General features: G+C 37.1%; 2 protein-coding genes across 2 annotated transcripts in view; both read right to left on the bottom strand.

Moving 5' to 3' along the window:
* LOC135707248 (non-lysosomal glucosylceramidase) overlaps positions 1 to 16,473 on the bottom strand; it is a 352,494-nt gene that overhangs the window by 1,565 nt on the left and 334,456 nt on the right. The window lies entirely within an intron of this gene.
* Positions 6,302 to 16,473, bottom strand: part of Mtpalpha (monolysocardiolipin acyltransferase Mtpalpha) — a 221,644-nt gene continuing 211,472 nt past the window's right edge. The window contains exon 7 of the transcript XR_010518216.1: positions 6,302 to 6,313. The gene's annotated coding sequence lies outside the window, so the exon portion shown is untranslated. The remainder of the gene's footprint in view (positions 6,314 to 16,473) is intronic.

The following is a 16,473-nucleotide window of genomic DNA, read 5'->3' as shown; positions in this document are numbered from 1 at the left end:
ACACATGTCAGATCTGACAAAACATACAATAATGAAACTGAAACTCCACGTTTGCTGTACTGCCCTTTTCAGCATAGTTGTCCCATTCGTTAAAAAAGCAAGCTGAGAAAAACGCTGTGTTGTCCATGTGAGTGTAAGTGCGTGAAAATGTATAAAAATCGCAAGCGTGAGTTTTTGTTTGTAGATTCCCATACGAGTTTATTCCTTTAGATGGGTACAATTAATGAGTTTTGAGAATGCTTTTCCAAACACTGTGCTTTGTGGGAGCTGACATTACAAATTTCAAAATTAGGCGTCCTTATAGATTCACCTTAAATGCATTTATTGAGCATTATTCAATTCATACCTACGCCGAAACTTAGAATTTTTCTTCCATTATTAGAAACTAATCCAACACTGAATAATCCAAAAGACGTAGCAGTATTCTAGAAAAATGGGGGTAAGACGGACAGTTAACTGGTTGAGAAATTAACTATTGAATATTATATTTTTTATGACATTCACTCTGAATTCATGATATTCAATGCATTTCAGAATATTTACAGCGAAGGCGAACCAGCCTCAGGCTGAAAGCCTCCCTAATAAAGGAAACTTATCTTAACTTAATATTATGCATCTACTTGTCACGAGAGCTGGCTATCAAATGCAATTTTGCTTTCTATCGTTTTCCTGGGTCACATCTTGATTGTTTGTTGGAATAAGTATTTAAGTTTTATTTTTACGTTTGCAAATAAAAACTTTTTCGTTAATATTTGTTTTCCATCGGGACAAGACGGACATTTTCAATTAAACAAGGAACAAATTGTAAACGTCTGGAATCTCCGTTAGAAACGTATGAAATCCAAGTCGGGAACGTCTGGAAACACCGTCGGGAATATCAGGAATATCCATTCGTATCGTTCTTTTTCTTCCTGGATTTGACGCTCTTATACAAGCTAACGCCTCCCGGCTTACGGCTACGTGTTTTTTGAAGCATTTGCACAGTTATTAATTAAGAGCAAAGCATCCAATGCATAAATTTGTATATAGTATGGCAAGCACAATCACACTCTATGCTCAGGGAAGTCGAGTACATTTCCAACCTGAAACCGAAGCGGGAATACCGTGTAATACCGTTCCTTAACTCACTAGGCTTTCTGAGACCCCCCTCCCGTTGGAATCGTCTTGCATCTGAATCGAAGACGTCTGAAACCTTCGCAGGAAACTTGTATACAGTGTTTTAAAAAATGTCTCATACTGGTAAGGGCAATTTTATGATACTTTAATGTATAAACTACACTACCATGGACTATGCGGTACGATTTAATCGGTTAGATAACGAAATGCTACAATACACAATTATCAGCTTCATGGACATATGACGTAAAATACTGCATCGATTCCAAGTCATATCAGATAAGTTATCTCTTCGATTTCAGCCAGCATGCTGCATGACGATGGATTCGTTTCTGAACATGGAAATAAACATACCGTACTTAAGGGATTTGTAATGAGGTCATCAAATCCATCTCATGATAACGGGGAACTGGTGTTGATTGACAATGAGATCCATCAAAGGTTGTGGTACCGGTATTACCGGTAATACCGTGTGATTTTCTGGTACCGAAGTACCGGTACTAACATGAAAAACGGTATCTTCGGTATTTAAAACAAAAAATTGCATAATATTTCATAAAACTGATAGCAAAGCTTAAGATACATTATTTGCTATTTTATCAACCTACACACTACCAAAAAGTCATGTATATTGCCGTGCCCTGAGACCGACACATGCTAGCGGCCCAAATGACATAAGAATCAGTTGAAATAAACGAGAAAATAAATCAATCAATCGTACTTTTCGTCGAGTTGCGTATGCTTCGGTTTGGGAACACTTACTTTTACATGACATATTTGTGGATGGATTACGTCTCGTGTAAAAATAGTTATTTTTAAGTTTGTATACTTAGTGTATCTTCATTTCACATGCACACTAGACTGAGGCAAAATTTGAAATGTTTGCTCCACAGTGCTCAAACGGTTCCTAATTGGGCCCTGATAAGCCTTCCAAAGTTTGAACTTATTTAGTAAGAAACTGACTTGGCACAAACCATTTGAATCCAGATGTGGGAGCTTCCTCCCTGGCGTTGGTAGCATTGGTGCTCAGCACGGAAAATAAATCATGAAAAAAATATTGCTAAGCTTTAAAAATGATAGCTCTCTAATAGCGAATTTGTTTATTATTCAGTTCCAACCTGGATCGGGTATCAAGATTGGGTCTGCTTGTTTTCTGACAAACGTCAGTTTGATCGTTTGTTTTTAAAACCCAGCTCAGGTTGAGGTTCGCACTGGCAAAAAGTTCGGTTTCGCACAGGGTTGGAACTGGTTCCAACCCCGATAATAAACGAATTCGCTATAAAACAACTAATTACTACCCAAGTATCCAAAAGTTCTGATAAAGGGCTATTTGAGCCTGAAACAGCTTGGTTAAAGGTGGTCTATAGAATTCTAAGCAGCCTCATTTTTAAATCGTTATAAGAGCATGAAAGTTCCGGTACCATTATTGAAGAGCATTCTAAGCAGCTTCTGGCGAAACTTGCACGGCACTTTTAGAAAATAAGTTAAAAAAAGGTTTTTGTCCTATACACCAATTTTATATTTAGATCGCACTTTTATGAAAGTTTATTCTAAAGTCAGGTCTTTATGAAAGTTATTTCTGAAACCAGATATGAGGACGTGTATTTATCAGCATTAGTAGTACATAGTATTATAGCTGTTTGAAGAATAAATTCCAGTCCTTCAGCGTGAGAGCCCTAGCACAAACCGCTACGCCATCTGAGATATATTGAAGTGAGCTGTTGTCCCGCCTACTGTTGTAGATTTAAGTACCATCTGACAGACTTGAATACGAAACACAACACCTTGATGAATTTTAAATTGGTGTTTGCCCGCAGTGGTAAGCGTTCGTAGATCATATGCCGAATACACAAGTTATAATCCAAAAAGTAGAAGGGTCTGTGCCTAGAGACACGAACGGAAGCTTGACGTAGGACCGCTAGTGGACGGAACAAATGTGAACATTTAGTTCTTTTAATTGATCAATCATCAATTATCTTAACTCTTTCCGTTTTTTATTTGTAAGCGTATCAAATTTGTAATATTTATTTTAAAGAGAAAGTTGATGAAGAGAATCCAAGGTACTACTGTCAACTAAAGTATTTTCGATTCATCTACCCGACTTTAAAAGGTGTATTTTGATTTTTTTTTGTTATAGGGGAAATGACGGCTTCGGCATGACAGACTATTTTCGGCAACCCAAATTGAAACACTATTTTCACTGGATTTTCTTACGAAAACACTTGCTAAATGCATACAAACGATTCTTTATGCTTTCAGCTTCAATTTGACTATATTTTTACCACTGAGAAAAAGCAATCTAGCAAGGTTTTCTTGAAACGCAACACACGCACTACAAATTGTAGCTGATTTCGAGTTGCCGATAATAGAACAGCAGATTTACATGCAGTCCAAATGGAACGGTTGCCGAAGAAAAACTGGTTGCCGACAATACTCGCTCTCACTAGAGAAGATTGGAGCTTTGTAAAAGCGTTTCAAAACAGTTTTTGACAATTCTTTCGACTGAAATTGTTAGAGCAGCTGGCAGCAAAAGATTGTAAACAAACCAATACTGCATATGTGTGCGTTCCTTAGAGAAAAAGGCTATAGAAAGATGGTCGCTGCTTAGGTTGCCGAGAATACGTAAATTCCCCTATATGAATTTTTAAGTTTTGTGCATTTTGGTATTAAAGTGTATTCAAATCACCCCTCACAGGATTTCCTTCCGAATTATATGAATGGGGCGGGGCGGAAAGTATCGTTTGTGCAGAATATGTAAAAAAGGAGGGACTTCGAGAGATTGAACTCATGAGAGCTAATTTTCTCAAAAATTTGATTTTATTGGCTTTCTAGGGACTGAATATACTCCCAAAGCGAATTATTCCCACTTCTCTCGAATTATATATGGATTTTTAACACTTCCTACCAGTGTGTTCTGGAAAATGGTTGGACGATGATTAATCTCACCAATACATTCGGGCCTACAATTCCACACCTTCTATAGAGACCAGGTTGAGCCTTGATAGCTAGCTGCTTGCGGGAACTGACGACCTTGACAAATGTCCAAATAATACTCTTAACAAATTTATGGTGGTCCTGAAAAGGACCGTTTTGTAGTGATGGTTGAGTAATGCTGAGCTGGTGTTCAACACGGATGAGGCTGTCGAGCTGTATGTCGTTTGGAGCGAGGGTGACACACTTGGCACAGATGACCGACCCGCAGCGACTCACGAAGAGTGGGCTCTGTGGGCTTATGTGGGCTCTGCAGCTCACTGCTTGCAGGTAGCCTTTCGTTGTTACTGGAGAACAATTTTCAACGCCACACGCCGAAAGCACTGCTACTGCTGCTACTGCTGCTACTAATTTCGACGACCGAACACCACCACACAGTGGTGTGGTCGTTGGGAGCGTGTGGTTCTGAGTATGGCGATGAGTGTACAAAATATTACGCAATTCCATCCTCCCTATTCGCATGCGCCCGAGGATCAGAGGCGAATGCCACTTCGACTTGTTTCGTCTACTTACTACTCTCTGACGACTGTGCTGGGGAAGCAGCATATGCATGTAGGTAATTGGTGGATTTGTTAGTTAATTCGACGCTTTTGGACAATGCTGGACATTTACCAGTTTTTCAATTGTTTCTTGTTGAAAATCAACATTCGGAAGCATTGTTATCGACGCGTAGCCATATTTCTGATCGATTGGTGATAAAATTATTGAAATTGGACCAGGGGGAGCTGAGTTATTAACGTTCAAAATCTTTCTTAATTTGTTACATGTTCCATTTTCGGTTTTCACAAAGTGTACCCCATATAGAAATCAAAGACGTAGTCCTACGTCAAAAATTTCCTTTTAATTGTTTATTAATGTTTGGATAGAATATTGATGCACTGCATATATACGAAAATTATGATTTATTTGAGCCACTGATCTTTTTTTTTTTTTTTTTTTAACTCTTTATTTGTTCCAAATTCAAAATAAATTACATTTCATTTTAACCTAGGTGCTCCAGTTACTGCAGTAACGTACCAGCCTTAATTGTTATGATATATATCTAAGTGTTTTTACATTGTTCATGTCTTGGCAATTCAGTATTTTAAACAGGTTTTTTAACCTGCATGTCAGTATAACAATTGATATCTTAAAACTAAAAACTAAAACTAAATCTTATCTAAGTATAAAGGGAATTAATCGTTGCAATTGAGGATTACAACGATTTTTGCCTGAAATTATTAATTATTTTGTTGGACATTTGTGCTAAAGTCTCAACATTCGAAATTCTATGTACTTCGGTTGTACTGTACCAGGGAGGCAACTTCAAAATCATTTTCAGAATTTTGTTCTGAATCCTTTGAAGTGCTTTTTTCCTGGTAGTGCAGCAACTAGACCATATTGGCACAGCGTAAAGCATGGCCGGTCTAAAAACTTGTTTAAATATTAGAAGTTTATTCGTCAGGCAAAGTTTGGATTTCCTGTTTATAAGAGGATACAAACATTTTATATATTTGTTACATTTGGCTTGAATGCCCTCAATGTGATCTTTAAAAGTTAATTTATGGTCAAGTATTAATCCAAGATATTTCACTTGGTTTGACCAGGAAATTGGAACTCCGTTCATAGTGACTATGTGACTACTACTAGGTTTCAAAAAGGAAGCCCTGGGCTTATGTGGAAATATTATAAGTTGAGTTTTGGAAGCGTTGGGAGAAATCTTCCATTTTTGTAAATAAGAAGAGAAAATATCTAAACTTTTCTGAAGTCTGCTGCAAATAACACGAAGACTTCTTCCTTTAGCGGAAATGCCTGTGTCATCAGCGAACAAAGATTTGTGGCAACCCTGAGGCAAATCAGGGAGGTCCGAAGTGAAAATGTTATACAATATAGGCCCAAGAATGCTACCCTGAGGAACTCCTGCTCTAACAGGTAGTCGATTAGATTTGGAATTTTGATAATTTACCTGCAGAGTTCTGTCAGTTAAATAATTTTGAACTAATTTCATAATATAAAGTGGAAAATTAAACTTTTTCAATTTAGCAATCAAACCTTCATGCCAAACACTGTCGAATGCTTTTTCTATGTCTAGAAGAGCAACTCCAGTTGAGTGGCCTTCCGATTTGTTTGAACGAATTAAATTGGTAACTCTTAAGAGTGGATGAGTAGTTGAATGCCCATGGCGAAATCCAAACTGCTCATCTGCAAAAATTGAGTTCGTATTGATGTGAAGCATCATTCTATTCAAAATTATCTTTTCAAAAAGTTTACTTATTGAAGAAAGCAAACTTATTGGGCGGTAGCTAGAAGCTTCAGCTGGATTTTTATCCGGCTTCAAAATTGGAACAACTTTTGCATTTTTCCATTTATCAGGAAAGTATGCCAAATGGAAACATCTGTTAAATAATTTTACCAAGAAAGACAAGGTACTCTCTGGGAGTTTTTTGATGAGGATATAGAAAATTCCATCATCACCTGGAGCTTTCATATTTTGAAAATTTTTAGTTATAGACCTTACTTCGTCCAAATCAGTCCCCCAGGAATCATCAAAAATATTTTCCCGAGAGAAAATATTCAGAAAATCCCGAGCAACCTGATTCTCAATAGGACTAGTAAGACCCAAACTGAAATTATGGGAACTCTCGAATTGCTTAGCAAGTTTCTGAGCTTTTTCCAAATTTGTGATCAAAATTTTACCACCTTCTTTAAGCGCTGGAATAGCCTTTTGAGGTTTTTTCAAAATTTTTGTGAGTTTCCAAAAGGGTCTAATTTAGAAATATTATTTTCAAAAGTTTTGTTCCTCAGGGCAGAGAATCGCTTTTTAATTTGTTTTTGCAAATCCCGCCAGATAACTTTCATGGCAGGATCGCGTGTTCTTTGATATTGTCTCCTACGGACATTTTTAAGACGGATCAAGAGCTGAAGATCATCGTCTATTATAATTGAATCGAATTTAACCTCGCATTTTGGTACTGAGGCAGCTCTTGCTTCAACTATAGAAGTAGTCAGAGATTCAAGAGCATAATTAATTTCATCTTTGGTTTGCAAAGGAATGTTTGGATCGAAGTTATATTCCATAAATGTTCGATACTGCTCCCAATCAGCTCTATGGTAATTGAAAGTAGAGCTGTTGGGATTACAAATTATTTCTTGGGATATTTCAAAAGTTACTGGAAGGTGATCAGAACCGAAGTCAGCATGGGTAACCAATTGGCTACAAAGTTGACATGAATCAGTTAAGACCAAATCAATAGTGGAGGGATTTCTTGTAGAAGAAAAGCATGTTGGGCTGTTTGGATATTGAATAGTGTAATAACCTGCAGAACAATCATCAAACAGAATATTACCATTGGAATTGCTTTGCGCATTATTCCATGAGCGATGTTTTGCATTAAAATCACCAATAATGAAGAATTTAGACCTATGACGGGTAAGTTTCTGGAGGTCACCCTTGAGAAAATTCTTTTGCTGGCCTACGCATTGGAATGGCAAATAGGCAGCTATAAACGTAAGTTGTCCAAATTTTGTTTCAACAGAAACTCCCAAAGTTTCAAAAACTTTGGTTTCAAATGAAGAAAGAATTTTATGTTTGATTCGTCTATGAATAATGATGGCAACGCCACCACAGGGTCCATCAAGACGATCATTTCTATAAATCAAGTAATTTGCGTCCTTCTTAACCTTATGGGCAGGTTTAAGGAACGTTTCAGTTATAACGGCAATATGCACGTTATGAACTCTTAAAAAGTTAAATAGCTCGTCTTCATTATCTTTAAGAGATCGAGCATTCCAATTTACAATATTTAATGCTTTAAAATCCATTACTGAATTTTAAAGTCATGACAATATTATTTGCAAATTTTACTCCAGTTTGAATAGCATCAAACATGGAGTTAGATTTAAGCATATCAGAAATCATGTCAATTAATGAATTCTGTAAAAATTCCATTTTGGGGGCAGTAATGCTTCCTAAGTCAAAATTGTCAAAATTTCCGTTAGAACGTTGGTTAGTATTTTGATTTCTACCCGCTGCAATAGCAGCATAGGTAGCTCCATTAACTCGCTGAACATTGTTAGCAGCGAGGGGAGTAGGTACAGATGAAACATTTGAAGCAGGGGAGATATTTGTACCTACGGGTACGAATGTAGAATTTGTTCCTCGCTGACCGTTGTTAACAGCAGAGGAATTTGTACCTGGTCGGAAACGTGGAGCGTTTCCTACCTGACGGTTAGAACGAGATTGTAGGATCGCTTTGCGAGTCTTACATTCCCAAAAATTGGATTTGTGGTTTTCACCACAATTTGAACATTTAAATTTCTTAGGATCTTCCTTCACAGGACAGTCGTCCTTTGCGTGAGAGGAATCACCACAATTCATGCATTTAGCTGGCATGTAGCAATTTTTAGTTCCGTGACCCCATCCCTGGCACTTACGGCACTGGGTGAGGTTTTGGAAATTTCCTCCAGTCTTCCTGAAGTGTTCCCACTTCACTCGGACATGGAGCATAAGGCTAGCTTTTTCTAAGGCCTTAAGGTTGTTTAGTTCACTAGACTTGAAGTGAACTAAATAAAAATCATTAGAAATCCCGTTGCGCGAATCGCCAGGACGGGATTTCATTTTCATTTTGATTACTTGGAGTGGCACAACTCCAAGTAATTTTGCCAGTTCATCTTTGATCTGATCCAGGGATTCACCACTGGGCAGTCCTTTCATGACAACCTTGAACACACGTTCAGTTTTGGTGTCGTAAGTAAAAAATTTGTGCTTCTTCTCAGTAAGATACTTGAGAAGACATTTAAATCCGTCCAAGGTTTCAGCCAATACACGGCATTCACCCCGACGTCCAATTTGTAGTGAAAACTTAACTTTCACGAAATTCAAAAGTTCCATGCGAAGAGCATGGAAATCGGTAGTGGTTATCACAATAGGGGGAATCTTTTCCTTCTTGGCATTAAGCCGGGAAAGTTTACTAGAATTTTTCTTGGATGATGGATCATTCTCATCATCCGTGAGCAAATCAAATTGATTACTCAAATTAATTTCATCAGAAGGGGGGTCAAGAGTTTGCCCCTTTCTTTTGCGTTTAGGCGCCATGGCGGCAGTAAATTTTTATCCAAATCGACTTCCAAGCAGATTACTATAAGAATCTGAAGGATCGAAGAGGAATTTTCCAAACCGATATCCAAGAAGGATTACCTCGGGTAGGGTCCAAACAAGGATCGAAGAGGAATAAGAGTTGAACAAGGTAGAAAATTTTTACAGGTTGAGCACTGAAAAGTGCTGTTTAAATTTGTTGTAGCTTTAGGTAGTAGAAACACTTCCTTCAGCAAAAAGCAAATAGATCCGCACGGCAAGAGAGCACGATGCGGACTGAACTGATCTTTTTTATATTTACGTACATGACATTTTGTTACTGATAATGATTTGTGCGAATTGTTTCATGTGGGCTTTCCCGTATCTTTTTAGAAACTTTCCAGTTGCTAAGAAGTTCCGCTGGGAACTTGTTAGGAACTTTGTTGCTGGCATGTTTTCAGCCTTACCTGAAGTTCCTAAGAAGTGGTTAAGGATACTTTTTGGACCTTTTTTTGAACTTCAAGTTGCTATGAGTACGCATCGGAACTTTTTGGAGCCTTTGATTTCTATACCTTCTAAAGTAGCTAGAAAGTTCTGTTGGAACTTTATATGCACTTTATGGAACTTGAAAGCGGGTTTTATCTTGGAATGTGGAACTTTTGATTGCTTGGGAAGAAAGTTCTGTCGAACTTTATTTGAACTTTATGGAACTTGAAAGTTCGGTCGAAACTTTTTCACAAGAATAGCTATAGAAATTCATGGAATATGGATAAAGGCTAGAAGGAAATGGACAAACAATTTGGTTTTCCCATATTCCATACAAACTACAACTGTATAGATTTATCATAGACAAACAGACATAACACTCATAAGTTGTTCATCGAACAAGCATTTAACGGCCAATTTGAAAGTATCGTAGTTGGTAGTACCGCCACCTGTGGTGCGCATAGTAAATTCCCTTGCGTTGGGCGTTTACACACTACCGCCATCTGTTCAGCGTACTACCCACCAAATGGTACTCAACAGATGGCGGTAATGTTTTAGCGACGATGTCTTACAATGAGAAATATTCAATATGTTATGTCTGTTTTTGTGTGGATTTATTGTTGGTTTTTACATACAAGAACAGCACATTACAGTAGATACATAATAGCAGTGACAATTATAGATGGACAAGTGGTGACTATGGACTGGTTTAGTAACTATGTTATGCTTAGGGTAAAGGCGGTAATCGCCGCTTGCACGAAAGTTCCGCTTTCTTATACCTCTTTGACATTTTAAAATACAGAGAGCGGGGTTGTTGGCTCATAATCTTTCAATTTAAAGGAATATTTCCTGAATATCATTGGAATTTTTTATTATTTTATATTGCGCAGGGTTCGTTTTAAATTGCTCATTTTTACATGAATTATTTTCTTTTCTTTAAGAACGATTCATATTTTACGATGGCTCATCCTCATGTTCAAGCATACATTTATTTCCTGGTTTCTGGAACTTTTTCAGTTTTTAAAAGATATTTTCATTTTCTTTTTGGGGAAATAATCACGATTTTACAGCATATTTGGATTTAAACAGTGATAGCTGTGCGCTTTGTGTGGGACATTTTAGATTTATTAATCGTGGTTATTTAATATGACATTGCTCATTTTGCCACTTTTATGGGAAAATATGTTCAACTGCAGGTGACGTAGGTGAGTTATTTAGTGCTCAAATTTCCTAACTAAGTGGAGATTCATCCTTATTTAATTGAGCGTATTGTATTTGCTATTGCCCTTTTTGCCACTTTCACCACTCACATTCAAATTATTAAAAGAAGCTTTTTATTTGTTTATTGCCTTTTTCTTCATTTCTATTGCAACTTTTTGTTTTGTTAATTGGTGCACCCCTGTAGTATTAAGTGGCCAATTTGAGATTTTGTATTGCTTGTGCTTTGTTAATTAGGGTACGGATATATTTTAGTCGTTTAAAATATTATATCGAAAATTTTGATTTCTCTATATTTTGGTTTTTCGCTAAAAACGGTTAGGATAGTCCAAAATAACACTTTGCCATGAAACCTTCTGGTTCACCCTCCATTTTGTAGCTAAGGGTGTTTCCAAAAAAAAACTTTTGAATCACGGAAACTCTAAAAAACGTGATGTAGAGGTAGCACCGATGAGATTTTTGAAAAAGTTCTATTTTCATAACCGAAAAGATTAGGCTTAGAGTAAAAATATATACAGCGCCCATCCTCGAGAACAGCTAGCGTTATTACAATAGTACAATCGCAATAAACAAACGGCAAATGGGCGAACAAACGCAAGTCTACTACTAAGAAAAGCCAGCTATTATCTGGAAATTTAATCATTACTCAAGGAATTTATGGTTTCTCTTGTTGAGCATATTTTTAGAAAAAATAATTATAAGAGTACATACACAAATCATTTGAGGAAAAACACTTAAAAATGCTATCCTGTATACCGAACTCGTTATTTTCTTTATTGAACTTAATAATGTTGGAACCGATTTATCTTCAGCTAGAACAAAAGAAATTCTTTTGATGTTCCGGAATTAAATATATCAAAATTTCCAACAGTCTACAATAAGGATAAATATTTAAGATGACAGACATTGAATATATTCCAAGACCTCACATTTTAAAAATAGAAAAAAAAGATTAAAGATCTCTCTCAATGAAAATCAGATTAAATATCAAAAATGAAATTTTTTATGGATATTTAGGGATAATTTGGCCATTTGGCCAATTGCCGTTTGACCGAATGCCGTTTGGCCTAATGGGTCGTTTGGCCGAATGCCGAACAACAAAACTCCAAAGAACTGCTCATGTTTGAAAGAAGTAAAAATCTCTTTAAAATGTTAAAATCTTTTATTTATTGAAATTTTAGAACAAGCTGCGTTTACTGTGCAAAGTATAAAAAGTACATTTAAACTCCAAAGAAAAGCGACTCACCCTAAAAGGCCTGGATTCAATCCCAGCCGGCGCCGCCGGGATTTTCTGAGACATAATATCTGTGATCACGCCGTCCATCAGAAGGGAAGTCAAGCCGTTGGTCTCCGGTCTATGAGCTGATGGGTCGATGGGTAGGGTACAGGTGTGGAAGCCGCCTCTCTGGCGTCAGTGGCATTGGTATTCAGTATGGAAAACAAGATCGACGGAAAACAAATCAAGGGACAAAAAATTCCAAAGAACTGTTGGAGAATAATAATCTCATCTTTTTTTAAATTCTAATATGTTTTAATTCTATGACAAGCTGTGTTTACTGTGCAAAAAATAATAATATCATCTAAACTCCAAAGAACTGCTCATGTTGAAAAGGGTGACTAAGAAAATATCAATTACATAACTAAAAGCTGATCTTAAAAAAATAATGCATCCATCGACAATAAAAAAAATCAGTTCTATACAAAATACAATTTAACGAAAAATTCCATATTTATAGTGTCAGAAAACCAGAATTGTGAAAAGTAAAAAAAAAAGTTCAAATGGCAGCCATTTAGGAATCTAGTAGTGTTCAAAAAATAGAAATCTCTTTTCAAGTATTCGGCAAAAACGACCCATTCGGCCCAACGGCATTCGGCCAAATGGCCGAAAACCCCCCCCTCGGTACCCATCGTTTAACTATTTTTTATTACTTCTGCGCAGTGTTGGCAAAATCATCAATTAAATTTTATTTTTCCGCTCTCATACGCTCTCAATATCACGCGTAATATTGTAACAAAATATCATGCTTGATATTGATTTTACAAGCTCCTTTGATATTGCGAGACTATTTACAACGTGCAAAAATCAAGCGGAGAGTTGACTCGACACAAAAATGATTCCGTTTCAAATCGTTTTCTTAGAAATAGAAAGGGGTTAACTACCCTATTTCCGGCCTGTTAAGCACAACCTGCACTTAGTCTTTCTTAATCTAGCGCAGTTTAGCATCAAACGGAATGTTATTATTACTGATGGCTTTCAAATTTATTTACCTTTCCGTATGTACCGTAAGATTTGATAAAGATAAACCAATCGTTGAGATATTGTTAAAAGTCTAACACTGCTTCTTGACGCCAAACTCAGCCTACGGATTCTAAACTCGGCCTAACGCATTGAAACGACATTGAAACGCCAATGAATTTACTTTGGCCTATCGAATGAAGATAAAAATTGATTCGGTCGGAGCACTTCTTTCGTTTTTGGGAATAATGGGTGCAAACCTTCATATCACGCGTTCTCATTGACTTCGTTTCGTAGCTTATTAACTAAAGTATCGTACCAAACGTATAATTGACTTGATAACTCTGAAATCATGGATTTATTTGAAGTATTCTGCTCGATAGGCCCAAAATGGGCGATTAGGCCGAAGTAGTTCTCTACCATATAGTTTGCTATCTCTTTTTACTATTCACCGATGGCAGACACGAAATGACTGCTGCCAGCCGCGATGGAAGTTTCGGTTGCGTTCGGGTGTAAAGCAAAAATCATTAAACTCAATCTCACCACAATTTGTTGAGATTTGCAGCTGGTGATTTTTGTTAGCGTTATAATTTGAGCTGCGATATCACAGCTTGCAAAATCAACCGCAGCTGTATACTTGTTGATTTGTGTCTACGAAAATCAAGCGTGATCTTGGGCATTGGTCATTTTAATTCGATAGATGAGGAGATGAAAGTATACAGTTGATAATTCCGTTCCGTTCCGGGTACGGCAGTGTGAAAATTGTACATAGATAGTAGAAAGCGAGCAAGGACAACTTTGAGGAAGGTACGATTCGGGTTGATCATCTCTCTTTACCAAACTCCCCAATTCGTGACTCGTCCGAGGATGAGATTTGAACGCGTTACTTAGTATGGATGAGAGGTATGTATGTTAACCACTACGCCTAGGCCATACCCAGATAGCAAAATATGTTACTTAGCTTATTTTGTAGCCTTGTACCTGGACTACTTGATTATGCATAAATCTTTATGTTTTTTAATTTGCTGCCAAATGTATACTGTTTTATGGGTTTTAAGGATACTAATGAATAGTTCCTATCCATTGGGGACCTCATAACAGATCGAAATAGCAGTGGGGAACAGGATGTTGTGATCAGTTATTCAAACTTGACTTACTCTAATATACATAAAGAGAATGTAAGAAACCCATAATTACTATTTATCCATGATTTGTTTTTCTTCGATCTTGTTTTCCGTACCGAGTACCAATTCTACCGACAGTATGCAGTTTCCACACTTGGATCCTACATATTATTGACCCATCAACTCATAGACCGGGCACCAACGTATTTAATTCCCTTCCGAAGGAAGGTGTGGATCAGAGATGTTATACATCAGAAAATCCCGGCGGTGCCGCTGACTGGGATTGAACCCAGACCCTTTAGCGTGAGAAGCAATCACACTTACCACTACACCACCGGCACCACTGCCCATAATGACTTATTATGTTTAACAAGCATGATATATTTCTCAAGAAAAATAATCAGGAACCCGAACCACAGGTGCTCAGGCGTCATTTATTTTTGATGACGTTCATTATCAATCCGCATGATTATCCATCTCACCAATATATCGTTTGGTTAACAATTAGCAAATTGACAACAAGTTTCAAATAAACGGTATCAAAACTGCACGCGAAAAAGCAAATGAAATCCAACAATAACCGGTGGCAGCAACTGGAAACCAGTTCCAATCTTTGGGCGTGTTTTTTTTCATGTAATAGGTATCAAACTGGCACATCTCCGTGGAAATCGGTGGAATAATAACCCAGTAAACATCTACCATTCACTGAGGCAATGCATCATCACTCGTCCAATGTCGCTAAAAATTGTCCAAGCGATAAGGCTCAAATTATGAAGGACAATTAAGAGTCTGATGCGACGTAAACAGGGTCGTGATATGACGTCAAGATGATTACAAACATAATACAATAAATCGGTACTTGTCAATTACAGCTATCTGGAACGATAGCCATTTAGTTTACAGTTTACAACATTCGTGGACATGGTAAAAAATCATAACGTGTTTCCAAATGTCTTCATAACACATCGTATTATCTTAATCATCTTACAACAAGAGTTTTAAAACCGGTAGAAACCATACTGGGTTTATCGGAAATACCGGGATTTTTGTCCGATAATAAAATACCCGTACATACTGTTATGTGAAAATGGTAGTATTTTCAGACCTGCTGATTAAATAAAAATGCTTTTTAATTTAATGTCTAATGTCTAAGCCAAAAGAACAAATTATTAAAAAAAAAACGATTTTATTACGTTAATCCATTTGCTTTTTTTGCGGTTGCATGGAGAAGAGTTTAGAAAGGCTTATAGTTTTCAAATGAAATGTTGTAATTTTTTTTTAGTGTTACTGTGGAAAATAAAAGTCGAAATCTACGAATTTAAACCACTTGGATGTAATATCTTTTGAAAACTTCGAATATTTAATATCATACGTCTTTTGAGTTGCCCTCAAGTTTTCCTCCCAACGGCGCCGGTAGTGTAATGGTAAGCGTGATTACCTCTCACCCCAGCAGGCCTGGGTTCAATCCCAGTCGGCGCCGCCGGGATGTTCTGAGGCATAACATCTCTGATCACGCCTTCCTTCGGATGGGAAGTAAAGCCGTTGGTCCCCGGTTTATGAGTTGATGGGTCGATAGGTAGAGTCCAGGTGTGGGAGCTGCCTTCCTGGCACGTCGGTAGCATTGGTGCTCAGCACGGAAAACAAGATCGACGGAAAAAACAAACCAAAGGAAAAAAAAAGTGTTCCTCCCCCGTAGAATCAATGAAAAAATAATAAAATTATTTGAGAAATAAAAGCTTTTTAAAATTTTAATCCTACACATATCGAAAAGGTAGTGTAAATTTCTGTTCAATATGATGCACATAAATGGAGCGTCACATATCATATAAGTTTATATTATAAATCGTTTAAAGTTCATATTCATTTCATGAAATGTTGCGAGTATTGTATACAAAAGGCCATATTTGTAAACAACATTGCAACGTCATTTGCGTGAAATTAAATGCAAGTTTACGTGATTGTATGTTTACCATTTCAATTAAAATTTCGATTTTTTACTGTGTATATTTCACCGTGCAAAATTTTAAAATCTGCATCGTCAAGCTTTTTTCCAAGATGGTGAGTTTTAGAGACCTATCAGTATTTATATAAAACTCCTGTTGACTGCATTCCACATACCCTTGTTCCTACACATTTCTTGTACAACATTCTCCGTGTTGATGATCATTCCGATGACAGCTAGCTACTCTCTTCGCGACGGCTGAAATCTTGGGCAGTTGACGTGGTTGCTCCGGTGTTTCTTTCACGTG

The sequence above is a fragment of the Ochlerotatus camptorhynchus genome, unplaced genomic scaffold (genome assembly GCF_037179485.1).
Source record: "Ochlerotatus camptorhynchus isolate MF236.1 unplaced genomic scaffold, CSIRO-AGI_Acam_v1.1 ptg000306l, whole genome shotgun sequence".
Lineage (NCBI taxonomy): Eukaryota > Metazoa > Arthropoda > Insecta > Diptera > Culicidae > Ochlerotatus > Ochlerotatus camptorhynchus.
The sequence above is the reverse complement of the archived record's forward strand: the minus strand, read 5'-3'. Positions and strand labels throughout refer to the sequence as shown.